General features: G+C 44.0%; 1 long non-coding RNA gene across 1 annotated transcript; it reads right to left on the bottom strand.

Annotated features, from left to right (window-relative positions):
* Window positions 1-6,608: 6,608 nt before the first annotated feature.
* On the bottom strand, window positions 6,609-26,264 carry LOC142436788 (uncharacterized). The gene is made up of 4 exons (XR_012782111.1): window positions 26,140-26,264; window positions 25,802-25,845; window positions 7,808-8,071; window positions 6,609-7,441 (listed from the first exon to the last, which is right to left on the bottom strand). It is a non-coding gene; the product is annotated as an uncharacterized LOC142436788 (long non-coding RNA).
* Window positions 26,265-27,148: the final 884 nt, after the last annotated feature.

The following is a 27,148-nucleotide window of genomic DNA, read 5'->3' as shown; positions in this document are numbered from 1 at the left end:
CCTGGGGGGACAGACAACAGAAAAGGGGGTGAAGGGAGACTCCGGACAGGGTAAGATAGGACAAAATAATAATTTATAAATTATCAAGGGCACATTACAGGGGGGCGGAGGAGCGGGGAAGGAGGGGGAAAAAGAGGACTTGATGCAAAGGGTCTAAGTGGAGAGCAAATGCTTTGAAAATGATTAGGGCAAAGAATGTACAGATGTGCTTTATACAATTGATGTATGTATGAATTGTGTTAAGAGTTGTATAGGTCCCTAATAAAATGTTTAAAGCCAGGAAGATGGCCGACCTGGACACCTGCATACTCTGAGAGCTCCTCCAAACAAAGCAGATTTGGTGTCCAGGTAGCTGAATAGTAGGGGTCTGGTGAGTGAAATATCCCCCTGGGACAGCACCCCAGTACCACCCCACACATTTGTCCTGAGCAGGGGTCTAGGTGAAACAGGACCGGACTCGTGGGACATCTCTGGTCACTAAGCTGCCACCATCTCACTGGCGACTAGCCTAAGCTCCATCCCCAAACCGGACCCCCGCCCAGAGTCGCTTGCCTGCGCTGCTTAGACCAGCGCAGCAGGTCACGCGCTCCCCTACACCAGCGGCCCACTCGCGGATCCCCACTAGGAGAGAAGTTTTCCTCTCCCGTGGTTCCCCTCTCCCTTCAAGGCAGAGATCTGCCCTGGGGCCGTGTCCCTCCCTCCATTTATCCAAGCTCTGGGGGGCAGACCCGCAGGTTGTCTGGCGACCCCCACGGGTGACCACCACTCACACTGCTGCCGAGGACCTCTCCACCGGCCCTCTGTGTGCTGGCCGCCCACCCCACCCACCCCCTGCAGCCTAGCAACAGCTCCACTCCCGGCAAGGACCCTGCGCTGAGCATTTCCCGCCGGCGGGAGCCATAGCCCAACCCGCGCCTGTCCCGGACCCTGCGCTTCCGCATAGCGCCGTGGCCCGCGCTGCTGAGTCTGCCCGAGGGCCCCTCCCGGTGCCAGGCACAAGAGTGGGTGCCTTCCCCAGGGTGCTGCAGGGACCCCGGCAGCCACTGCTCTGAGCTCTGAGCCTGAGCGGAGGACAGGCGCCATTGCCCCCTGCGGTTTCGCACCAAGCCGCTGCTGTCCGCACAGCTCTGAGCTCTGAGTGGGGGCAGAGGACGGGCACCATTGCCCCCTGCGGTTTCGCGCCAAGCCGCCATTGTCCACACGGCTCTGAGCTGAGCCTGGGCGGAGAACAGGGGCCATTGCCCCCTGCCGTTTCGTGCTGCTGTCCAAGGGGCCTTCCCGTGCCCGCTCACAGCCCGGGCAGATCAAACATTCCAACTGCGGTGGAGCCTAGGACTCAGCTTTGCAGTCCCTGCGGAGCCTTCAGTGAGCTCCAGCCGGCTCTCACCACCTGGGGGCCCTGTGGGGTCCCCAGTGCCAGCCCTAAGCCTGCCGCAGCCCTCCCCAGCCACCACAGGAGACGGGCACAGTGGCCGGTGCCCCCCCCCACAGTACCCTTAGCTGTCCTAGCACTTCCCAGCTAGAGCACAAGGACTGCCAGTGGGGAGCGGCTGGACCTAGAAGGGCTTGCTGAGCTGAAGAGCATTCCCACCATCACATAGATCAGCACCATATCTTGGGACAACACGAACTCACCCACCTCTGCGCTCTATTAGGCATCACCAGCGCTTAGAGGAAAAGGGGGAAATTTTCAGATATACACATCTACACATCCTCCATCTAGCATAGGGTTTTTTTTTTTGCCTTTTTGTGTTTTTTGTTTTTTGTTTTTAATTTCTTCTTCCCGTTATTTTACTTTCTGTGCTGTACTCTCCCTCTCCTTCCTTCCTCCTTTTTCATTAATGCTTTTATTTCTCTTCTGCCCCTTTTCTATAGATTCTCCTTCTCTCTCTTTTTTTCTTCTCCTTCCACCTCTACTAGTATCACAGCTTGTCCCTCTTCTATTACAGATTCTCCTCCCTCTCTCTCCAATTTTTTTCTTCCTCCTTCCCAATATTTTGTTAAAAACTATTTTTAAATCGTTAACCTTTTAAATCCTTTTTATTACTAACCTCCACTCCCCATAAAGGGGGTTGCTAAGGGTACCCTGTCACACCTGGTCAAAGCAGCCTGAGGACACTCACTGAGGCTCCAGCCCCCATTCCAGCTGCTGATACATCTCTGCACTGCGGGTTACCAACCCGACAGGGAACTCGGTCTACACAGCAGTCTGACCCACCCTTACAGTAGGTCATAGGCAATTGCCTGAAAGAATCCTTAACAATAACATAGATAAGGTTACCTCGGTCTCCCAGAAGCATGGGGCCTATGAAAGAATCAAGAAAAAATCAACAGACCACATCACTCCCAACAAAGAAAGAAGAGAAACGAGGCACTTAAACAGACCTAATGTCACTCATAGAAGAAACAGATATGGATCAGCCACAAAAGGAAATCTTCAGAACTCTGCTTAGAGTAATACAGGAGCTAAGAGAAGCAACCCAGAATAAGGATGCAACAATAGAAGGGATGAAATACACAATAGAGGGGATGAAGTCCACAATAGAGGGGATGAATTCTACCCACCAAAGGGAACTGCAGAAACTAACAGAGGAGGTAGCAGAGGCCACACAAAAGGTCACAGAAGCTACATCTAGGCTTGAGGAGGCTGAGAACCGTATCAGTGAACTGAGGACACTCAAACCGAACGAAGCAAGCAAGAAAAACAATCAGATGGGAAAATTAACGAAACAGAAGACAGCCTGAGATCAATGACAGATGCTATGAAGAGGAATAATGTTCGAATAATCGGTCTACCGGAACACAACATAACACAAAAATGGACAGCAAAGATAGCAAAGGAATTTCTGGAAGAAGATTTTCCCAACCTAGCAAAGGAGAATCAGACTTTCATACAGGAAGCGGAGAGGACGCCGGATAAGGTAAACACCAAGAGCAACACGCCAAGACATATAATAGTAAAAATATCCAACTTAGAGGAAAAAGAGAAAATTTATGAGCAGCAAGAGAAAGGAAGACAGTCACATACAAAGGAGCGCAGGTAAGAATATGCTCAGACTTATCAGCAGAAACCATGAAGGAGGAGAGAATGGAGCAACATCTTCCAAAAACTGAAAGATAAAAATGCCTCACCCAGAATCCTACACCCTGCCAAGTTATCCATTAAGATAGAGGGTAAGGGTCTTCCAGGACAAGGAAGAACTCAAAAATATGCTTCAAGTCACCCGACCCTGCAGAAGATACTGGCGGACTCACTATGGCCAGAAGATCAAGCTCCAACTAGAACCATCGGGAGGCCACCATATATCCCATCTCCATCTAGAAGTTAACATGCCAGCAACAAGTACCAGGACAACAGGGTCTCAGATGGAAAAGAGGACATGATAGAAACCCTCACTCAAACGCAGCACACTGATATGAAGGGAGATAGGTAAAGACCCAAAACACAAAACAGAGTATGGAAACTATGAAGCCAGAGATAGTAATAATCACTCTGAATACCAATGGGCTCAATTCGTACATTAAAAGTAAGAGGCTGGAGGACTGGATTAGAAAACATAACCCATCAATCTGCTTCCTGCAAGAGACCCACCTTAAGCTAGCAGACAAGCTGATGGTTCCTGGCTATCAAAAATATATAGCGTCTGGGGTCTTAAAGGCTTGAAGGCAAATAAGCGGCCATCTAGCTCAGAAGCAACAAAGCCCAAAGAGAAGAAGCACACGGCCTAAACGAATACAAGGTGTTGAATGGACCATGTAGCAGACACCAAGGAACAAAAACAATCATTGTGTGATCACCTTCCTCACATAATCACTGAAGACGAAAGTGTGCATAAGCAAGTGTGGTGAAGAAGGCTGATGGTGCCCGGCTACTGAGAGACATAGTGTCTGGGGACTTAAAGGCTTGAAAGCAAACAAGCGGCCATCTAGCCCAGAAGCAACCAAGCTCACACGGAAGCAGCACACCAACATGTAGGTGATCATGAAGGGCAGAGGAGACCAGGTCTCCAACAACAAAGGTGGGGTGGTGGTGAGAATCATATCACCGTGAAAGAGGGGGAGTACATGATGGGGACCCAATGCCCAACTGTAGACAGCTGGACATCCCATCCCTTCCAGAGGGGTAGTGGGGAGGAGATGAGTCACTCAGGGTTCAGTGTAGCAACAATGAAACTAAAAACCTTCCTCTAGTTCCTGAACGCTTCCTCCGCTCCCAATTATCATGACCCCAATTTTACCTAGCGGGCCTGGTTATACCAGAAGATGTACAGTGGTGCAGTAGGGATCTGGAAACACAGGGAATCTAGGACAGACAAACCCCTCAACACCAGCGGTGGGAGTGGCGACACCAGGAGGGAAGGGGATGTAGAAAGGCAGAACCGATCTCGGAGACCTATGTGTAACCTCCTCTCTTGGAGATGGGCAATGGGGAGGTGGGTAAGGGGAAGACGCCGGGGAGTGTAAGATAAGATATAATAATTATTTATTAACTATCAAGGGACCAGGGGTGGCATCTGGGAGGGAGGGGGACAGGGGCAAAAAAGGGAAACCGAGCTGATTCCAGGAACCCAAGTGGAAGGTGAATTATGAGAATGACGAGTGCAACGAATGAGTAAGGGTGCTTTGCTCAATTGATGTATGTACAGATTGTGATAAGAGCCTTATGAGCCCCAATATAAAGATTGAAAAAATAAAATAAAATGTTAAAAAAATATTCACTGACTTAATGTTTACAGTGTTGTAAAATATATATGTATATATGCATATATATCATAATGAATTCTTATGTTCTTTCCCCCTCCCACATTCATTGTTTGCTCCCAAAATTTCCTCACCCTTGCTACTCCTCTACTCCCCTAGGGCCCTATAGACCATTGCATCAGTTATTGTCTCTAGGGATCCGTGTCTGTGCGTTACAACTTTGGAAACCCAATAGAAACAACCAAAACCAAAACTAAAATAAAGCTGCAAGAAGAAAATAATAATAATATAAAGATAAAAATGAAAATAAAGAATGAGAAAGGAAAGACTACCATCAATATTTTAAAGTTCAGCAAAAAAAATACTGTTATGGAACAAGTGGGAAATACTTTACCTTAGAGCAAGTACAGGTTGGATCGAGAGGTAGGTCAACTGACCAATTGTCATATTATGCCATGGTCTGATCCACTGTGATCAAGTTCACAATCATCTCTGTCTGATGGTAAACCTTTTCAAGGGGATGTACCAGAGGTTTAATATGACTAGATATTCTTCAGATGGATTTTGAGTTCTCACTGTTCACCTACCCTTCGACAAGATGGATGTTCATCATTTGAGCTCTGGGACTTTTTCCTTCATTACATTTGAATTTAATTGTCACTATCTTTGGATCCCACATGCTGGTGTGCTTCTTCATTGTGGACTTCCTTGACACCTGACTTAGATGGCTGCTTCTTTGAAGACAAGCCTTTTAGACCCCAGATAATTGATAGCCTGGCACCATCTGCTTTTTTTCACCCCACTTTGCTGTAATGCCCTTATCTTCATTCATTTTTCAATGAAGGTAAGTATTGAACAGAGCCATGTTAAGATCTTGTACCCAGAATATGATCACCTAGAGGATGGATCTAGCTAAATCTTGTCATAAACCATGGGCACCTCTACCTAGTGCCTGGAAAGTGAACATGTGAAACTCCACAACTGTGTTACTCTGGGTTGACTAGGGAAAAAATTCATAGACATTCATATGTGTACAAGAGAGAACTTTATATCAAAGAGCAATTGTACATTAAGAAAGCATACCTGCCCAGTCCAGTTGAAGTCACTAAGTCTGAAATTAGCCCATATATCCAATACCAGACTATAAATTCTTTTCAGACTCACACAACATATACAATGATGTCGAATGCAGGAAGACCACATGCCAGTGAGTGGAAATTCTTTTGGATCCAGTGGAGACGGAAACATCTCAATGCTGTCAAGGGTCTCCACGTGGCTCCTTCAGCTCCAGTGCTCTAGTGTCGCTTCATGTGTCTTGTTCACAGGAATGTCTCACAGGGCATGAGCTTGTGTCCCGCCTCCAGGGAACTATTTATCTCCTCAATGCCTCCAAATGAGGTCATCAAACTGCACCCGCACTGACAGACTAAACTCCACCCCTTCATTCTTAAGTCTCAAATTGACAACAGATTATGCAACTACCACAGCAACCAAGGAGGCAGATGAAGAGGAGGACAGGAAAAGAGAAGTAGGTGCCTTCTCTGTTTTATACTCTACTTAAATTTGTATCTTTATGTTATTATTATTTTTCTTTATGTTTCTTTTTTGGGTTTTTAATTGTTTTTGCTATTGTCTCCCTGTTTGGAAGCAAAAAAGAAGTGGATGCATGGAGACAATAACTGAGGCAATGGTTTATATGGAAGGGGGAGGGGAATTAGGGAGTAATTAGTGGATCTGTGAGGCACGAGTGAGCATTAAGCTTATTTGACAATGGATATACAACTCTTTTCTAGAAGTGTTTTAAGTATGGAAATCTGAATGTTATATCAGGAACATTACAAAAGAAAGGGGGGGACTTGATCTATGGTTACCATGTGTGAAGGAGGAAGAGTTTTTGCTTAGGGGATAGTGAATTAATTTTAATGGTGGTGGAAAAATATGCAGGGTGATTAAAATAATGGTTGTACAACATGAAAAGAATACTCAGTGGCACTGAATTACACATGCAGAAGTTGTTGAACTGGTGAAAGTTTTGTTACATACATTTTTGCAAGTATGTGAAATATATTACATGAATAATGATTATGGAGGGGAAAATTGTTCCATAATTGACTGTGGTAGAGATTGTACAACTCTTCTTGATATGATTGAGGTATTGAATTATACGATAACTTGAAAAGTGCCAATAAAAGTGATTTGTTTTGTTTTGAAGAGAAGCAAATTCTCAGAAATGTTCATCATTTTACCTCCCACTTTAACCCTACAGCCTGCACATTTCATGGGGTACCCTTGTACTAAGGGTAGAACTGGGCTGCCCAGAGAGAAAGTGAAACATTCCAAGAAAAATAGTATCCCCAGGAATTCCCTTCGTTATGGCTCACACCTCAGGCCAACTGTCTGCATTTCTACAAATCTACACATGGTTTTCAGGAAGAAATTGTTTGTCCATAGTGAGTGCAAATGATGAAGGGTAGAGATTGACCTCACAGAACAAAGGTCAGAAAAATTCCCTCTAGAGGCCATTACTCAGCTGCTCCTACTCAGAACCATCCTCCTTCTGCTTCCACATGCACAGCACACGTGAATCACCTAGAGTAAAATATGGTAACAGAGCTCCAAGTCACAAATGAAAGTCAGACTTCTTAGGTCTTCATCCTTACCATGTTGATCATAGATGCCTGTGGAGGTAACACCCTTCTGGATTCTTCCTGGTGACATGAATGTCCTACCCTGTAAGCACCTTCATGTCAAAAACAATGATTTTCATCTTAGAATGGTTTTAAATTATATCCCCCCCTTTATTCCTAGGTGTGATTGTTCAGGTAGAGCTGCTACAGACCAGTCATGAGTTGGGAAAGCTATGTGCAATGTCTCAAAGTGCTATGTCTAACTTTCAGGTCTGCAGATATCAAGTTTCTAGATCTATCAGGTTCTGGGAAACACAACCTGTGTTAGGTGGCAAAGAAGTCTTGTGATGAGAGTCTTAGCAACAACTCAGTTTTCACATATTGATACATTGAAACCACAACAGCTCAACCAGCTGGGTGTACTTTAACTGAACAATCTGAAACCTGAGGACAATGACATGTAAATGTAGGAAACTTACCAGGAGACACAGTGAAGGCTAAATGGTCAAACATCTCAAGCATCACAACACTAACTGGGCAGCAGAGGGAGCTCAGGGTACATGGGACACAATCTTTGCCACAGGAGCAGGTGCAGGGGATGCCAAGTTTGTTTCCTCTTGTGTCTGGAGTTTCTCAGTTCACCCACGTGGAGTACCTCTTCAAGGACACTTCAGCAACTACAGTTCTCATGTCTCTTATTTTCCTGAAGGGAAGATCCTAAAAATTAAAATTCCTTGTTCTTCCTGAGAAGACAGGGGAGAAAGAAATCACACTTGGGACAAGTTGAAATCAATCCCAGAAGGACCGATAATCTCTCTAGGCTGTTAAAATCTGACCTCCATGTGCTTCTCTCAACACAATCAGTTACTCTCCATCCTAATTCTTTTTTACCAGTTACTGTAGGTTGAAACTATATGTGTGTGAATCCCAGCCGAAATATCTCCTGTGAAGAGAAAACAAAAGCAAACCTGATTTTACCATTTCTGAAATAATTGACAGTTGCATGTATTTTTGAAACTTGGAGAAACTGACATTTTGAGATTCTTAATAAAGCATCAAAATGTCTCATAGTCATTAGAAATCATATAATGGCGCTTGCCCCAATCCCAACTATGTGGACTCTCCCCCTTCCCTTCCCCCCACCCCTACCTAAAGAAGGCAATTCAGAGAACAGAACTGAAGCTGAAGCTTGGGGACATGTGCATCTGTGATTAGAGCACACGGGAGAAGCAAAGAGGGTAGGAGTGTGAGAAGAACACATCCTGACCCACTAATCCCCAAGGACGATATTACTGCTCATAGCAGATAAGGCACAGTGAGGATCATAGGGCCAGTCACACCACAAGACATGATGTCCCTAACTGAACCATATCACTATGGGGGACAACACTGGAGACTCAGGGTGGGACTTGTGTCTGATCAGACCCCATCACATTGGGGCAAAATACTAAGGGCATGCAACCGCAAGGGAAGCAAAGCAATGAAGTCCCCGGAGAATGCCAAAATTAGATGTTGGGGACAGTGTGACACAGCACCCCTTCAGACTCGACTTGAAAGCATTCCTAAAAGTCAAAAACCAGCCTGCAACGATTTATATGCATTTCTTGTTTTGTCACTGGCTATCTTTTTGTTGTTATTTCTGTTTGTTCGGTTGGTTTTGTCTTCCTCTGTTGATTTGTTTGGCTTTGCCTTGTTTTTGTTCTTATTAATGTCTCTGCATGTCGATCTAGATAGAAGACTGGATAAACAATTCAGAGAAGGAAAAACAGGACCAGTGGTCCCGGGGGGACATGGGAGAAGGAGAGGTGGGAGAATAGAAGGTGGGGGTGAGGGGATCAACCAACCCAAGGTCAAGTTAACAACAAATGAACTAAAATCGTTGGAGAGAAAGCATAGGATGCCTAGTGGGGATTAATCGAGGGCAAAGTCAGAGCGAGGAATTACTGAAACTCAAATTAAGACTGAACATGTTAGTGGGACAAGAGGAAAGTAAAAGGAAATGGAGGAAAAATTAGAAAGCAAAGGGCATTTACAGAGGTCTAAATATAGGCATATACCTATGTAAATATATTTATATGTAATGGCAGGGAAATAGATATGTTAGGTATTAAGGTTGAAGATGGAAACTGGACCTCAACTCAAGTACTCCCCAAATGTAAGAACACTTTGTTCTAAAACCCTGCATTCTGTGATGCTCACTTTCCCAACACGATGGCGGTCGACAAATTGGGTGCATAAGCAAATGTGGTGAAGAAAGCTGATGGTTCATTGCTATCAAAAGATATAGTGGCTCTGGTCTTACTGGCTTGAAGATAAACAAACAGACATGTAGTTGAGAAGCAAAAATGGAAGAAGCACACCAGTCTGTGTGATCATGAAGTGTCCATGTGATCATGTATCAGGCATCAAAGACCCAGAACAAAAAAAAATTTTTTTAATCATATCCATGTGAATGAAGAAGTGTGTGCAGTGGAGACCCAAAGCCCATCTATAGACAATTGGAAATCCCCTTACATATGGGTCACAAGAAAGAGAAGAGTCAGTCAGAGTGTACTACAGCACCAATGAAACAGACAACTTTCCTCTAGTTCTTTAATGCTTCTCCCCCCACTATCATGACCTCAATTCTACCTTACAAATCTGACTAGACCAGAGCATGTACACTTCTACAGCTAAGATCTCACAACAAAAGGAATCCAGGACAGATAAAACCCTCAGGGCCAATAATGAGAATAGAGATACCAAGAGGATAATGGGAAGATGGGAGTAGAAAGGGGGCATCAATCACAAGGACTGACATATAACTCCCTCCCAGTGGGACAAACAATGGAAAAATGGGTGAAGGGAGACAGTGGAAAATGTAAAATAAAAATTTATAATTTATCAAGGTTCATGAAGGAAGAAGAGTGGGAGAGGGAGGGGGGAAATGAGGAGCTGATATCAAGGGCTCAGGTAGAAAGCAAACACTTCCAACATGATGATGGCAGCATATGTACAAATGAGCTTGACAATGGACGAATGCATGGATGGTGATATGAGCCATAAGAGCCCCCAATAAAAGTATTTAATAAAAAAGAAAGCATTAGTATTGTAAAGCATAATACCTAGATTTGGAGAACAAAATCAACTCCTTAACCATGGGAGACTTCCTCTAGTTTTAGGAAGATGCCCTGGAAACGTCCTGATGTGTTATGCAAATTCACGAACAGCATTGGCTTCTCTGGGAGATGTAGAGATCTTCAGCATTTAAAGAACATCTAAGTGTAACTTGATACCTTAAAATTCTTGGTGTGCAAAAGATTTGTGAAGGGAAGGCAAGCTTGATTAAGGCAAGACAAACCTGCAGGGAAGGAGCAAAACTCAGGAGCCACTGTCATATTCAGCTCTAGTGGACAATTAGGGAAGGTCTAGAAGGTGATGATGAGGGTTTTACTTTTAGCATATGAATTTCCTTTCCAAAAGATAATTTAAAACAGAATTAGACAAGGGAAGCTTGTGTCAGATTAAATATATATTTCTACGGGGAATATTTAACTGCATCAAGAAAAGAATAAGCACCACACAGAGGGGTGGGGAGGAGGTGGGCACATTTCAAGGAAGTGTCTCTAACTGTAGGTTGACATTTCCATTAAGTCAATTCTTTCTCATAACAACCCTATAGGATAGAATAGGACTGCCCTTCTAGGCTTCTGCGTCTGTAAACCTTCATGGGTGTGGAGAGCATTCTTTCCCCTGCACAGCCATTGGAGATTTAAAATGATTGACCTTGCATTTAGCAGCCCATCGCATAATGAACTCCACACGCAGAGCTCTCCAAGATATCTAGAACATCCTTAGCTACTCTTGGAGTGACTCTCTTAGAAGTCATTCAACATTACTTATGACTATATAGGCAAAAGGTATGCAAATAGACATCTCCCCTGCTGATGAAAACCATCCAAGTCCCAACTCTGAAGTTCTTGGAGAGGTGCTCCAACTCTGGAATTCCCAGGTGCCAACATTCAGGACTGAACACATCAAGTCACCATGGAATCTGTATTGAGCTCAATTTTCCTTTTTGGAATTTCAAATGGTGCTTTGATGCAGATAAAGTGTGTATGAGGGGGCGTGAGTGAGAGGCAGTGAATATGTTATGATTTTCATCACCAGGATGTCGGTGTGTTTACAGGTGTCCAGTGTGAGGTGGAGCTATGGAATCTGAGGGAGACTTTAGGCAGCCTGAGGCTTCTCTGAGACTCTCCCCTGCTGTCTCTGCATTCACTGTCTGTGTGTATAATACACAGAGGGTCTGCCTAGGCCCAGAGAATGGGCGGAAGTGGGTTTCATACATTAATAGTGTTGGTAGGAAAAGCCACATAGATTCTCTGAAGGGCCAATTTACCATCTCCAGAGACAATAGTAAGAATATACTATAACTTCAAATGGACAATCTGAAATTCGAGGACATAGCTCTGTAATTCTCTGCAAAAGACTCAACAGTGTGGTAGTTATATAATCTGGTGTAAATTTGGGACTTGAGAGGATAAAGAGGGAAGGGTTGGAGTCTGTCAATTGGGTCATAGCCAATGACGCCTATGTGTGGGCATCTCGATCTCCTGAGAATTCTGGGAAATCCCATATTCCATCTTTGAGGGGAAGACACTCTTTCTAATCCCTGGGAGACACCCTACTGACAAGGGTGACCCCTGTGAGACATCCCTGAGTAGAAGCCATGTGGATCTACCTCATGAAGCCCTGGGTGCTGGAGAATCCATGTAGAGCCCCCGTCAGCACTGAGAAACTTACAATGCCACTCGATCCAAAGACTTTCTGCCCACTTTCCTGTGATCATCTTGCATTCTGGATCATTGCATGTACTTCATAAGTCTGAAGAGGAATTTATACATTGGTATCCGACATATGTGCAAATTATGGACTTATGGGCTTGGACCTAACTGGGGTTGAGATGCTTTCTTAATGTACAATTGCCCTTTATATTAAATCTCTTATACACAATATGCGTGTGTCTATGGATTTGTTTCTCTAATCTACCCAGACCAACGCATACAGTTAGGGGAAGTCAGAGTTAACCAAGACACGAATGTACTCTAGTGGAAGAGGTTAGGCTGCAGGGGCCCTCAGGACCCAGAGCACAGGTCTCAGACCGAGGAGCAGGTGCAGATGGAGCTTCACCACTGGCTTCCTGTTGTGTCTGGGGATTCTTCTCCTTCTCGGTATCCCTCAGGGAATCAGTGCATCTCCTCACATCTTTCTCAAACACTCACCCAATCTCCCTGTGACGATAGGATGATTTTGAACTTAGTTTCTGTTTCGTTTTCCCCTTGAATCGCGCCACATTTCCCACATAATTGGTAATTCCTGCATCTAGGATGAATTCTGTTCACATCATCTGCTTCATCAAGCTCTTTATGCCTTGCATTCAATACCCCTCCTGTATTCCCTCCTTCCCTGGGACAACAGTCCCTGCTGTGCAAAGGATCTCATTTTATTAGCTTGTGTGTATATATATTTTTCCAGACAACATATTACAAGAACTTATCACCAGTAGCCCAATCCTATATCAAGTCGCCTGTCTCCATTCATCCAATCGGAGACTTTCTTCTCTGAGTTCATTCATTTTATTAATTCACAGCTCCTGTCTGCCCTTGTCCACCACAGACTGATTTTAGAGTCCGTTTTTTTTTCTCCAAAGGCTGTTTGTTTAATTCAGTACTTGTGAATATTGATACAAGAGTGGGAAAAGGGAGACAAGACACATTTTATGCTTAGTCTCAAGGTACCTCCACAGAACTCACCTCCCTTCGTGCCCTATGTCCCCTTGTGCATGGGCTATACACGTCCTATTCTGCACAGGGCACCCACAGGTTCCCTTCAAGTTCTGTGGGTGGCTATGCCTCCACATATTATTGAGAGCAGAATATCCTTCTCTAGAGACATGACCAGGAACTGATTTTCCCTCAATTAGCAGTGTGACTGCTGTAGTTACGATCGTGTATTTCTGAGTCGGACACACAGAGGGAAAGGTTGTGGGAACCCAGACACAAACACCAATACAGGGATATGGCTGGGCTCAGGGGGTCACTGAAAGCCCACAGATAAAAGGGGCCCTCAGGGGAGAAATGTAGAGGAGCCTAAGAAGGATTAGTTAAATTAGGTACCTATTTCCTCTACCTGCAGAGAAAATGTCCCTACCACAGACCTCCACATTCTTGTAGCTCAGTGTATGTTCTTGTATGCACTTTATGTCTGTGTGTTTTGTGTGTGCTAGCACATTGCCTTAAGATGTTATACAATGTGACAGAACTTGTAGTCTGTTCTGCATTTATTTTATTATTATAATTCTAGTATATTTTAGTGTGTCTTTGTGGTTTTTCTTAAGTAAATGCATGTGTATTTATTAATCTGAGGGTATTATATGAAGATTTGTTAGTTGTAGTAGATGTGCTAATTTGTTCACAATATGCATGTGTATGTTAATATGACTGTTAGAATACAAATGTCATTTTGTGAGTTTCCTGCTAGTGTGTGTTCACTCCAACTCATCTGGGCTCTTCATCAAACTTTATGAGCTCGCATCTCCTTGAATAATCTACTGAGTGTTAAGAAATGACTTAGGCTGGGGGAATCCATTAGAGGCCCATAGTAATATGCACAGCAGAGTGTGCTAATCAGTGAAACTTCTTTTTGAAGTGGACAATAAGAGACAGAGGGACATGAACAGCAAATCCTAGAGGTGAGCTGGTCAATGCAGAGACAGCCTTAACTAGGAAACAGGCCAAGGGGGATGCTTATTTTCTCCTCTCTGCAGCTCTTGTGTTTACAGATGGCAATGATAAAGCCTTTGTAAAAGGATGCATGCTATACTCAAAGAATGCCTAGTTGTAGGTAAATGGGTAATGCCAAGAGCCAAGGTGACGGCTGAAGCTTGAAGGTAAATGAGATGGATCAAGGAAAGAGATAACTTATCTTCCGTCATCTTTGCCCAGAGCATGAGGTTCAAGCTCTCTAAATAATGTTCAACTGATGACAAACAACACAAACTGTTGGAAAGGGCTTATTCACTTGTATTCTAGGATGTCCCATCCATAGACTTGGGCTTCTAGGAAGAGGGTGGATAGCTAGTGTGTGGGCATGAGCTTGTAAAACATGCTCCACCAGGAGGCTGAAGGGGTAGGAAGACAAAATGAGTGTGGAGGGAAGAGGCTGTGCTGCGATCAAGTGGGGAGGCATTAGCCTGAGTGGCTACTTGGATATCATTACCATTGGCCTTTTGCAAGCACCAGTGAGTTTCTAAGGCAAGGAGGTGTGAAGTGGCAGTTATCTGACAGAGGTGTAGGTTAGTGCCCCTATAAAACTAATCTGCAAATCAGCCTACTAGAGAAATACACATTTCATAAAATTTCTCCTACCCACTCATCATGCATATGTGGAATATAAGGCTCACCATTCCCCTATGTTATAAGTCCAGGTTCCAATTTCAGAGCTCTGGGGCAGGCAGGTTGAAGAACAAGGTTGGATTCTAGGACCCTTGTTGAAGGCCATAAAGACTCAGCCTTGAAACGGCTGAGAAGTCTCAAGACCTATGTGTCACTGTTTGCTGATTTCTTCTGTGAGTTTACATTTAGAACAGACTGTTAAGAACAAGAACGTGTGCAAGCTCTGGGAAAATAGGTCACAAGAGTTGCTATGTGTATCAAATATGCTTGCTTAACAATGAGATAATTAACCCCAGGTTGTTTCTGCATGGTTAAAAGGAGTATGAAAAATAAACGCGAGGCTTCAGTATTCACTATTGCCCTCCCAATAAATTCTGTCTCACTCCCTCTTTCAGGACTGTTCAACTCATTGGCTGGCTTGGACAAGAGTGGCGCCCAAACCAGGGACACTGAAAACGGGGGACAAAGTGAAGGACACCGTGGATTACAAAGGTGTACACAAAGAGATTGGTGGTGACGTGAGTAGCTATTGGGAGAAAAATGGGGCAAGGAAATAGCAAACAGATTTTTGTAAATATTTTTCAAGACATGTTAAAAGCTAGAGGAGCAAAAGTAAGCTACCAAAGAATAGAGAAGTTTTTAGATTTTGTGGTTAAGGTATGTCCTTGGTTTCCTGAGGAAGGGACTGTAAATATTGAAACTTGGCAAAAAGTAGGGAAATGGTTAAAAGATCACTACACCACTAATGGACATAGAAGGTTCCCATAGACAAGTTTAGCTTATGGGATTTAGTTAGGGATAGCCTGTACCATAGGCATGAGGGACTCCAGCCTGAACACCAATTTGCATGCTCAAACAAAAGTGAAAGTAAACTTCCTTCTGCGCCTCTGCCTCCTCCTCAACCACTGAAGTCACTGAAAAGTTAACTGGAGGGCTTTGAAAGCAAGGATGAGGAACCCCTTGACCCAGGCGATGTGGAGCCCTTAGAGGACAAGGTGGCACATTATCATGATGAGGATTTGGGTATTTTCGCTGCCTCCGAGGCACTTCAACCTGAGAATCAAAACCTGGTGCAAGATACTCAGAAGTCCTGCCCAGATTAAACAAAGGTGGTAGGCTGGGAGGAAGCTTATGCATCATTAGCAGCAAAGATGAGGGAAATGCAAGTCAAGTTAATAGAAAAGCAGTCTGAGATAGAGTCCCATGAATGGGTGCCAAAACTTACTGGGGCCAAGGTATTTCAGAGGCTTCAGAGTGCATTCAGTGAAAGGAATCCTTTTCTAGAAGACTTGCCAGTTGCAGCACTGGTTGTGACTGGGGCTCCAGGAAAGGATCTATGCTTAGTGCTGCCGCACATGCAGCAAAACAAGGAGAGGATATAGGGGAGTTCAGTATGCAGTTCCCTGTAACTGAGTGACAGGATGCCCAGGGTAATCTGATGAGAGATCATACTCCTATTCCTTTCAAACAGCTAAAAGAATTCAAGGTTGCTTGTGACCAATATGTCCCGAGTACCCTTTTACTCAATCTTTATTAGATACACTTTCCATCGCGGTACTTGCCCTCACAGAATGGAAACAATTGGCTTTTGAAAATGCCAGGCAGTGCTGAGACCTTTTAGAAAAAAGGGCAACATGTCCGAATATATCAGACTATGCTCGGACATTGGACCTTTCTTTACTCAGGGGCTTGCGACAGCAGCTGCTTTGTAAGGAAAAACAGTAAAGGAGGGTTAATAATACTATGGAACTTATGGGAGCCCTGCAGGCTGGGCTCCCTTCCCCCTCTGCTATTCCAGCCAATACATATGAGATCATTTTAGATTTAAAAGATTGTTTTTATACCATGCCCTTGGATCCAAATGATTGTAAAAGATTTGCCTTTAACGTCCCTTCCACCAACTTCAAAGACCCTATGAAGAGATCTCATTGGCTTGTTTTGCCTCAAGGCTTGGCCCCGAACCGGTATTAATATGGGGACGAGGGCATGTTTGTGTTTTTACGCAGGATGCTGATGGAGCACGGTGGCTGCCTGAAGAGTTGGTGCGGTTTGCAAACCATGCGGATGGTAATTTGCCTCGGTGTGTTTCTGAGGACATTGCTCAGTGAGCAGTATAGGCTTCTGTTCCTGATTTACCCTTCTTACATCCTCCTGTCTGGGAAGGTCCGGAAATCAAGGTGTGAGTTAATGACTTATGGCCTCCCTGTACAAAGGGAAGGAAATGTAATCTCACCCACTCCGCAGTCTTTTTCCCCTTGTGGACTAGAGACTCAAAAGAATAAAAGCATATTGTAGAGATTGTGTCTCACGGACAAGCCCATCAGGTATAATATCTCAAAGGAATTATATATCATAGCTTGGTCTCGCAACCAGGACAATACTAAAAAAAAAACACTGCTGAATGGGAAAGGGGGCTGTCTGTAGGACTTTGGTGGTCAGACTCGGGTTTTCCACAAATTCAATGGTGGAAAATAGGGGCTGCTTTAGTGGACACGAAGCTTATGGGCCCTTCCTCCAGACCGCAGGGAAACGTTACTGCCTGCGTACCATCGCCTTATGTACTTTTGGCAGGGAATATTACTATAGATCATGATGATTCTAAGTTTAACATGTCTTGTAATAATTGTAATTTGTCTACTTTTATTACCTGGTCCCCTGAAGATATTATCATCGCCATTTTGTATCAATCTTCTTTTGTTATGCTACCAGTGAATATTACTGGGGCTTGGTGTTCAGAAAGAGGGTTACAGGTATTAGAAGAGATTGAAAAGCATTAACCAGACCCATGTGCTTTGTAGGTTTGCTTATAGCAAGTATTTTACATATACTAAGTTTAGGTGCTACTGCTACTACTGCAGCAATTGTACTTTCACAAATCATACAAACTGCCCACTGTGTAAATGAATTATCCAAAAATGTGACTACTGTGTTGGGAACTCAAGAAGATATAGACAGGAAGTTAGAACAAAAAGTAAATGCTCTTTATGACATAGTCATGTATTTAGGAGATGAGGTGCAAGGGCTTAAGGCCAGGTCTAGTCTACAGTGCCATGCTGTGCGTACATGGATCTGTGTTACACCTAAATAGTACAATAACAGTCAGTATAGCTGGATTAAAGTGAAGAACCATCTTCAAGGTATATAGCACAATACTAATGAGTCTTTAGATTTATTACAACTCCATCAAAAAATATTAGCCATAAAATATGCTAAGTCTCTTGATTTTGATGCCGCTAAACTTGCTGAGGATTGGCTCCAGCACTTTTGAGTTGCTTTCCCTTCATTAGGAAATCTCAGAGGCCTACCTCACATGCTTATGTCTCTAGTCAGAGCAGGAGTGTGTGTATTGTTGATCTCATGCATACTCCCTATGATACTGCACAGGGTTATGGTTGAATTATTGGACTTAAGAACACAGCTTCATGAAGTACACCTGTGCACTTTGCCCCCTCCCCAAACAGGGGTGTAAGACGGAGGCTGGTTAGTCAGAGATGCGTAAGATGGAGTCTGAGTTTCCCAAACTAAGACGGGTCATAGTCACCAACAGGACTGTGACTGATGACAGGTAAGGGTGATTTGAGGACTCCACAACCTAAGACAGGCACAGTCAGTTGCCGACATTTTGAGTAAAGACACCTTCAGTAAATAGAAAAGGGGGAGATGTTGAAGGCCATTAAGACTCAGCCTTGAAAGGACAGAATTCTCATGACCTATGTATCATTGTGTGCTGATTTCTTCTGCGACTTTATGTTTAGAATAGACACTTAAAAACAAGAACAAGGAAGTATGCAAATGTATCAAATGTAGTTGCTTAACAATGAGATAATTAACCCCGGTTGTATCTGCATGGATAAAAAAAATATGTAAAATAAACTCCAGGCTTCAGTATTCCCTGTTGCCCTCCCAATACTTTTTGTCTCTCCTTTTTCCTTAATCATCACTCCCCCTTTCAGGACTGTTTGACTAGTCGGCTGGCTCTGACAGCCTCTCATTTATCAAAATTCTTAATCTAAAGCTTGAGTAAATTTTAACTCCTTCCAGAAAATTGGTTAGCTTATGGAAAAAAGACCAAACAAAAACCCTGAATACTGAAAATAATAGTCAGAGATCAATAGTTACACTGTATTAGCTAAATCTGCTGAACTATGCCTCTTTAGAGTATTGAAAGGAAAAGATATTACCTCGAGGACTCGGTTCACCTGACCAAAACATGCTATTGTCAATTGATTTCATGTGCATTTGAAAGATGGACAAAGGAAGGCTGAGGAACAATGAATGCATTAGAATTGTGGTTCTGGTCAAGAATATCTCACTTACCATGGACAGGCAAAGGACAAACAAGTCTGTCTTGGAAGAAGTAATGACAGAGTGCTACTTAGAGGTAAGGATGGTGAGAGTTCATATTATATACTTTGGACATATTATCAGAAAACATCATTCCTTGAAAAGGATACTCTGTTTGCAAAAGACGAAGGGCAGTGAAAAACATGAATCCCTCTACTAAATGGATTAACAAAGTGACTGCGACAATTTGTTCACCCTCACATCACGGCCCACCAAACCCCAAGCATGATATTCTTGCTCGAATTGGCCAATGCACAGAGAGGACCATAGGCCCAGCCACACCACAAGACACAACATCCCTCAATGACCCATAGCACTATGAGGGACAACACTAGTGGCACAGTGTGGGAAATGTGCTCGATCTGACTCCACCACACTGGGGCAAAATGCTAAGGGCATGCAACAGAGCAGCAAGGGGAGCAAAGCAATGAAGTGCCCGGGAAATAAAAAAATAGAGTGTGTGGCCAAGGCATGGTACCACATCAAACTCAACCGATAGTAAAATACTCTTAATGGTCAAAAAACAAACCTGGGACGATTTCTAGTCTTTTCTCTTTTTCTCCTATAGTTGTTTTTTGTTTGTTTTGCTCTGTCTTGTGTTTGTGCTTACTATTGTCTTTGCATGTCTATCTAGATAAGATAGGCAAGATAAACACACCAGAGGAGAAAACAATGGGGCTGATGGTCCGGGGGGGGGGAGGGGGGATACAGGAGACGGGGAAGCGGGGGAAAGGAAGTGGTTGTTAACCTGGGGTCAAGGACACAAGTAATCTAAAATCCTAAAATCGATGTCGAAGATACTCTGGGATGCCTGGTAGGGCGTGATCAAGGGCAATGTAATGAGAGGAATTACTGAAAACTGATGAATGCCAAACATGATAGTGGGACAAGAGGAAAGTAAAAGGAAATAGAGGAAAGTACTAGGAGACAAAGGGCATTTATAAATTTCTAAATACAGTCATTTGCATATTTAAATATATATGATGAAATGGAAATAAATATATGTACATATATTTAAATGTTAAGTATTAAGGTAGCAGACGGACATTGGACCTCTATTCCAGTACTCCCTCAATGAAAGGAGACTTTGCTCTAATAACCTGGCATTCTGTGATGCTCAGCTTCCTGACACAATCAATTAAGACAAAATGGTGCAGAAAGTTGATGCTGTCTGCCTATCAAAATAATAGCATCTGGGGTCCTAAAGGTCATCTAGCTGAGAAGCAACAAACTCCACATGGAAGAAGCACACAAACCCGTGTGATCATGAGGTATCAATAGGATCAGGGATCAGGCATCAGAGACACAAAACAAAAAATCCTATCAATGTCAAAGAGGGGGAGTATGGAATGAGACATACAGTCCATCTGTAGGCAAGTGGACACCCCCTTACAGAAGGGTATTTTATAAACTAAACCAGGACACTTGTAAATATATATACATATATATGTATATATATTTATGTGCTGTATACATCTATTATATATATTATATATAATCATGATATATAAAATCATTCTATATAATATATATAATCATTATATATTATTATGTATTATATATAATGGATAGACATATAAAGCACAAAAGAATATAGCAGCTAATTAGTCCACACGGCTGTACAAAGTGCTCAGTTCATCTCACTTCCATGAAACATTTAATATACTGGAAATCCTTCAACTCATGAGAGCCCCTGGGTCCAAGGTCAAGGAAGCAGACAGGTGAGTCTTATGTAGGGCAATGCAGGTAGTGTGGACACAGGAAGCAAACAGAAGGTCAGGTCATCAACAGTCAGCAAGACAATAGGATCCAACAGTCCCAAGCTCAAGTGATGTATAAACCAGCAACATGATGAACCACTTCTCGAAGGAATCTCAAGTTCTAGCGACATGATCCACAGGTTGGCAGTCCCACTGTTAGTGTAGCTCACAAGTTGGGGCAGAGAACTAGCAGGCACACCCTGATCTGATCAGAAGGGAGCAAGAGAGAGAGAGAGAGAGAGAGAGAGAGAGAGAGAGGCAGGATTTGCCTAGCCATTTATCTATTTGCCCTCCAATCAAACTGCAACATTATTAATACCATGTTCCTATTGCCCAAGTTGGCACAATAAACCAACCTATCAGAAAAGGTGAAAGGATGAGAAGAGCCAGTTAGGGTGCAGTATAGCACCAATGAAACATACAACTTTTCTCTACATCTTTAGTGCTCCCTCCCCCCCCACCCCCCCTCCCCGCCCCACTATCATGAACCCAAACCTACCATACAATTCTGGCTAGACTAGAGAAAGCACATGGTTACCGATAAGAGCTAGAAACACAGGGAATCAAGGGCAGATAAAACCCAGCAGGACCGGTAATCAGAGTAGCAATACCAGGGGGGTAAGTAGTAGGTGGGGGGTGAAGGAGGAAATAAACACAATGATCTACATATAACTCCTTCTCAGGAATGGACAACAGAAAAGGGGTGGAAGGGAGACATCGGTCAATATAAGACACGAAAAAGCAATAAAAACATAAATTATCATGGCTTCATGAGGGAGGAAAAAAACGAGGAGCTGATACCAAGGGCTCAAGTATAAAGAAAATTTTTAAAAACAATTGATAGCAACATATGTACAAATGTGCTTAACACAATGGATGTATGCATGGATTGTAATACAAGCTGTATAAGCCCCTAATAAAATGAGTTAAAATAAATAAATTAATTACAATTTTAAAAACATAGATTCATCCTCAATTGTGAGGATGGCACAGAAGAGTGCAGTGCTTTGTTGTTGTGCAATGGGTCCCTGTGAAATCGAATTGACTCAATGACAGCTGACATAACAGTCTCAGAATCCACAAATATGCATCCAGCACAAACACAAAGACATTAGTGTGTGTTTACATAAGGTATTATTTCTCTCATTAAAAAAGGGAAGAGGTTTCTTCAGTTAATAAAATTGGAACAAACAAGGTGACAACGAAATCACTGAGGCATTCCTACCCCTCATTAATCCATTCTTTTGGTGAGCTGAAGGCAGTTCTCTAAGGGCCTCACAGCATGCCAGATGGCAGAGTATTTTCACAAACATGAGCTCTAGTCTAAGGGCAGCACAGTCACTAAGTTTTTTTTTTTTTTTTTTTTTACAAACCCTTGTGTGGAGGGCTGACTTTCAATAGATCTCAGCGAGGGAGCTGCTCTGCTATGTACAAAACCCCGACCCAGAAGCAGGTCGTCTACGAATGGTTTAGCACCAGGCTCCCCACGAACGTGCGGTGCGTGACGGGCGAGGGGGCGGCCGCCTTTCCGGCCGCGACCCGTTTCCCGGGACGTGGGGCACTCTGTACCAGACCCCGGTTCCGAAGCACAGCGGGGGCAAGCGCGTGGCCGGCCGAGGCGGATGCGCTCGTGGCCCGCCTGCCGGCGGGGACGGCAGAGCACCAGCTATCCGAGGCCAACCGAGGCTCCGCGGCGCTGCCGTATCGTTCCTCCTGGGCGGGATTCTGACTTAGAGGCGTTCAGTCATAATCCCACAGATGGTAGCTTCGCCCCATTGGCTCCCCAGCCAAGCACATACACCAAAGTCACTAAGTTTTGAGTAGCTATTTGTCTTTCAAGGAAACTGTGAATCATGTAGTCCTGTACACTGAGGGTTCAGCTGGAAGATCAGAGATCTAGCAGAGCAAGAGACTGACAATAGTTAACTCACTGGATTTCAGTATGTTTAGGATGTCTATAATCAATTGAATCAAAATAAAATGTCATGAGAAACTTCCAGCCTAACTGTATGATACATGAAAACTAAAAATTTTGGCAGAGTATTCACAAAAGATGAATAAACACTTTTCTTTTTAACTGTTTTGTTGTTTAAGTTCAACTTATTGGGTTCCAACATAACAATAGTTTTGAGAGAGTACTTAGTAACACCATCTATGAGACCAGAAGTAACCTGACACCAATGTCAGATAATGATACTTTAAGAAAACTGTAGACCAGTGTTGATAAGGGATCTGAATGAAAAAGTTACATTAAAAGCAGGAAACTGAGACAGATAATATATTAAAATAAGTATGTATCATGATTAATTCTAATCATCCCAGAACTGAATTAACACAAGAAAATAAACACTCAGATATGTCTACTGATGGGGGGGAAAGTCAATTATCTAAATAGACACAGAATACATACTAAACAAAGTCAAAAGCTTTTCACGTTAAAAACAACTACAAATCTAACATGAAATAGGTCAAATCCAATATGCTAATACACATTCATGAAAAAACTGCAAATTTCACATGTAGAAGAGGAAAAAATTCACACTACCTCAGAATCAGCATAAACATACGTGTCCATTTCCACCACTCATATTAAAAATTGTACTAGCTAGATTAATCAGAAAAAAAGAATTAATAAAAGGAAGAAAAACTTCCAGAAACAAATGAAAATTCCTTCTTCATCATAAATTGATGATTTCATATAAAAAGATGCCAAATAGGTGATAAATGCTATAGCTAGTAAATGTAAAAATGTTGTAGGCTACATTTCAACACTCAAAAATAATTTGGTACTTAAATCCCTAGTGATTAACTGCTAATCTCCAACTCCCAAACTATTAACTCTTATATATTAAGATGCTGACCATCTTTCCAACACACCGATACCCTCCTAAAACACAAGAGGAGGAGGAGGTGATGCTGTTTGCTAGCGAATAGTGAGCTGGCCAGCCCGGCTGCAGGGCTAAAATGGGCACAAACAGGAATAGCGGATTTATATACGCACTTGGCAGGTAGCACACATATTTCCGAACAAGACTACTGGTCGACCTCCTTAGTGGTGATCCAAAAGGATACTACAAAAACGTGTGCATGGTACACACACATGCACATATGTACACACAAAAATCACGTAAGTAAAATAATAGAATTGAAAATAGACATTTTGTGAAACATTTTGAAACAATGATAAGATCTAAGAAACTAAAATGGAATCCAACTCAACTATTTAAAAGTTTGTGAGAACAGGAGGGAGAGCCTGGGGACCCCAGGGTTGGAGAGCGCCGACAGTGGGCCAGGGATCCAACTGGCATGCTGACACACAGTGCACAATGTGAGCATCTCCAACGTGTTTTCCTAATAGGATCTACCAGTCGACCACCTACGTAGTGTCTAGAAAAACAATTAAGTCCCCACTCAGTGGCTGGTATACCCACCTTGTCGGGCAGGGGGCAGCCTGGGAATCCAGATTAGGGGCCATCAGGGTGTGTGGAAGCTGCTCCAATCTCTCTCTTTCTCCTCCTTCCGCTCCTCTGTCCTCCCTCCTCTCTCCTCTAACCCAGCCCTTCTCTCTCCACCCCCATCTTACAGGGGAGATCAGATCAAATCATTCCAACATTGAAGGATTAAAAAGTGACATCACTATGAACACTTGGCCACCACAAGCCAGTTATCCCTGTGGTAACTTTTCCAGCAATTCCTGCTGAAAACCCAAAAGGTCAGAGGAATCTGGAGGTCCTGCTTTCACAGTCTAGATTCCTGAAAATCAAGATCCAGCAAGCTTTAGCCCTTCTGCTCCAGGGGAGGTTTCTGTCCTCCCTCAGCTCACCTTAAGACACCTACATTACCTTTGCCAGGTGTACTGTCCCAGTCAAACAACCCACTTGACCCTGATAAGTCCATGGAGACTCTAGCTAAGGCTCAGAGGGAGCACTGTAAGAAATGCCAGTGCAGCAGCAGAGGCTTACTCTTGTGTATGTGCACAAGGTGCTCCAGTAAGTCCCCTTGGACTTCAGCATCTCATTCAGGGCCATGGATATCGTGCACTCGTTGATCGACAACTGTGGGCTCATCGCCTACCAGGCATCTCAACTGGCACATTCCAAACTGCTCCACCATCAAAGCCTGGGACATCCTGGTAACTGTGTGCCTGCTGTTGCCCTGCAGGCAGGCTGGCCAGCTCTCGCTGCACTCTGGTAAAGTAAATTGTCCTTCAGCCTCACAACGTTCATAACCCAAGGGCCCATTTCAGGGTCACTTCCATTTTCATCCCCAAAATAGAAGTCAAGTACTTTAGCATTACTTTTTTTTGGTTTCTTTGTTTCAGTTTGTTTTTTTGATTCTTCTGTGCATAGTTTAGTTAGATTGCTTTTATGATGGAGAACTTTCTTTTTTTCTTTAACACTTTTTGGGGCACTGAATCCACATATCCCACAAATTCCCACAATTCCATAGTTCAGCCATCTTAAGCACTGCAAAATCATTACCACAATCGATTTCATATTGTCTATTTTCCCACCATGATTCAATCGCCTTTAAAAAGGCTTATTAGTCACTTTCAGTTCTAGTGTTCAGTCCCCTCAATCCTTCATTCTTAGTCCCCAACTCCGCCAGCCACCCACCCCGACCCCACCCAGACATCCTTACAAACCATCGCATGTTATTTCATCTCCAGATATCCACCCCTTCTGTGCTTCACAAACTGAACCCAACAGAAGCAATAAAGAATACCAAGGAAAGGAAATGGGAATGGTTTAAAAAACCATAGTAATATATAGATAGAATTCTAAACAGGGGGTTAAGAAAAAAAAGGGCCGCGACCAATATTTTAAAGCCAGGCAAGACGTTTCTGTCACGAACTCAGCAAGAAATCTTGTGCCTAGAACAGACTCTGATCGGGTCCAGAGGGAGGTCAGCAGAACAAGACCCCGGGGCTCACCTTTGAGCTGAGGAGGTGCAAGGAGTCTCGGGGAGCAGGCATCGCTGTGTGGAAGGAAACAAGGGAGGGGGGTTAGGAAACTCACAAAGCAACAAATCTGGGAACCCGGACCCCAAAACCCCAGCCGTGATCCCCTTTCTCCAACAGGGACTCCCACCATGAACCCCACCCAATCCGAAAGCGGGGAAATAGGACTGGCCTTAGGGACACCCGCCCACCTCTCACCAAGAGAAGCGCTGGCAGGGTTCCTGGGGGAGAGAAAGGGCGCTTGCACCCTAGTCAGCTGGACTAAAATAGCCTCCGCCCACATACATGTCCCGGAGCCCAGAGCCTCCCACCTGGGAGCGCCGGCAACAGGGTGCTCAGGCTGTGGGCGCTTCTCTGGCACCCCAAGCAGAGTACCGACAGTGGAATCCTTGCAGTGAGTTGCAGTTCAGAATAAGACACCGCCACTTCCGGCCCTGTCTGGGCGTGACCCGGGGTGGGAGGAGCTGGCGGGGTCAGAGAGGGGTAGGGGTCTGCCTTCACTTCCTCTCAAGGCAGCTCTTTCCCCGCCCATTTCTGCTGAGATGCCAGCACAGGCGCCTGGTGAGGGGGTGGGCGGGGCCTGGCCGGCTTGGGGCGGGGCTTGGGGAGGAGCCAGAGAGGAGAGAGGCGGTCCACGCCAAAGGGCCCACACCTGTGGCTGAAACTCCAGCGGCAAAGACTCAGATAACAATGGCTGAGGCACCAGTAATTTGGCCCTTTGCAGAGGGAGTGCATGGGTGACATGGTTGAGATAGAACCATGTACATTGGGTGTGGATGTGCATCCTCCTAACAAACTGGAAACACCCAACCCCCCAACTCTGCCAAAGTGTTAATGGGGCTGAAGCAAGAACTGAGGATCCCTGCTTAACATATGAGTTCAAACAGTTACCGTACCATGGGCTCAGAAGATAAAGGGGGGCCTGGCCTCTATCACTTTCTGTTTATAAGGACAGGACTCCCTCATATGCAAATTATCTTTCAGGCACTAGGGTACAATTTCACCCTTGGGGTGGGAAAACTATCAGTTCTCTTCAGACAGGGCTGTGGGTCTCTTGGGAAACAGAGCTGTGGTCTAAAGATGCTATTGCTGTGTGTTCTGCTGTGCCTGGTGACAGTTCCCCAAGGTGAGAGATTCAGATATCCGACCTGGGTCTATGGAGATAGTTATGACTTCAAGTGACTGACATGGAATATTTTTTTTTAATTTGCAGGCGTCCTGTCCCAGGTGCAGCTTCAGGAGTCGGGTCCAGGATTGGTGAAGCCCTCCCAGAAGCTGTCCCTCACCTGCATTGTCTCTGGTTTCTCCATAACAAGCAGT

The sequence above is a fragment of the Tenrec ecaudatus genome, unplaced genomic scaffold, assembly GCF_050624435.1.
Source record: "Tenrec ecaudatus isolate mTenEca1 unplaced genomic scaffold, mTenEca1.hap1 Scaffold_631, whole genome shotgun sequence".
Taxonomy (NCBI): domain Eukaryota; kingdom Metazoa; phylum Chordata; class Mammalia; order Afrosoricida; family Tenrecidae; genus Tenrec; species Tenrec ecaudatus.
Note: the sequence above shows the minus strand (reverse complement) of the source record. Positions and strands in the feature narration are given on the sequence as shown.